The sequence below is a fragment of the Trachymyrmex cornetzi genome, unplaced genomic scaffold (genome assembly GCF_001594075.2).
Source record: "Trachymyrmex cornetzi isolate Tcor2-1 unplaced genomic scaffold, Tcor1.1 scaffold35, whole genome shotgun sequence".
Classification (NCBI taxonomy): domain Eukaryota; kingdom Metazoa; phylum Arthropoda; class Insecta; order Hymenoptera; family Formicidae; genus Trachymyrmex; species Trachymyrmex cornetzi.
Window position 1 is genome coordinate 1,611,975 of NW_017298213.1, and position 759 is coordinate 1,612,733.

Below are 759 nucleotides of genomic sequence, written 5' to 3' on the forward strand. Positions count from 1 at the left end.
TATAATTATTTTGAAATTTCATATGTACGAATTTTTAAGATTTGTTTAAAAAAATGTATAATTATTTTATAAATATCTAGCTCAATGATGAATTAAAAAATTCGATGCTCATAAAAATTTTATATTTTGAAAATTATATGATTATTTTAAGAGAACTTTGCGTTTTTAAAAATATTGTTTGTGTTCTTTCTGGTTTGTTATAATTTGAATTTTACATTTTTGTTACAGAATCATCGTAGCGACGTTGCAGATGTAACTCCGCTGTTGCGCATCGGGTTGTTGAGTGACGAATTAACATTTTTATTGAGGTAACGGATGTGTGATAATTTTAAGAATATCCTATATATCTATAAATGCATATATGCATTAATTTAATAAAAATATACGGATAAATATATGTGTAGCTTTCCATACATCCGTTGTCTTAAAATGGATAAGTTAGAACAGATTAGGATAAACTTAATCCTGGATGCCTTATTATTGAATATATTGTGCATGCACACTGTTAAATTTATAATGTCACGTTACACCCAGTTTGAGTTTACAAAATAAATTAATAAATTAATAAATTAATAAATTTTACGTATGAATTTATAATTTAAAACAAAAACAAACAAATAAATTTTATAAATATACGTATGAATATACATTTTAAAACAAAATTTGAACCAAATTGAATAATCTTTCTGTAGCGCGGTATTCTCTAAACGTCTTATCGATGATTGTCGGTATCGTTAACTAGCGAGAGCCAATGGCAGG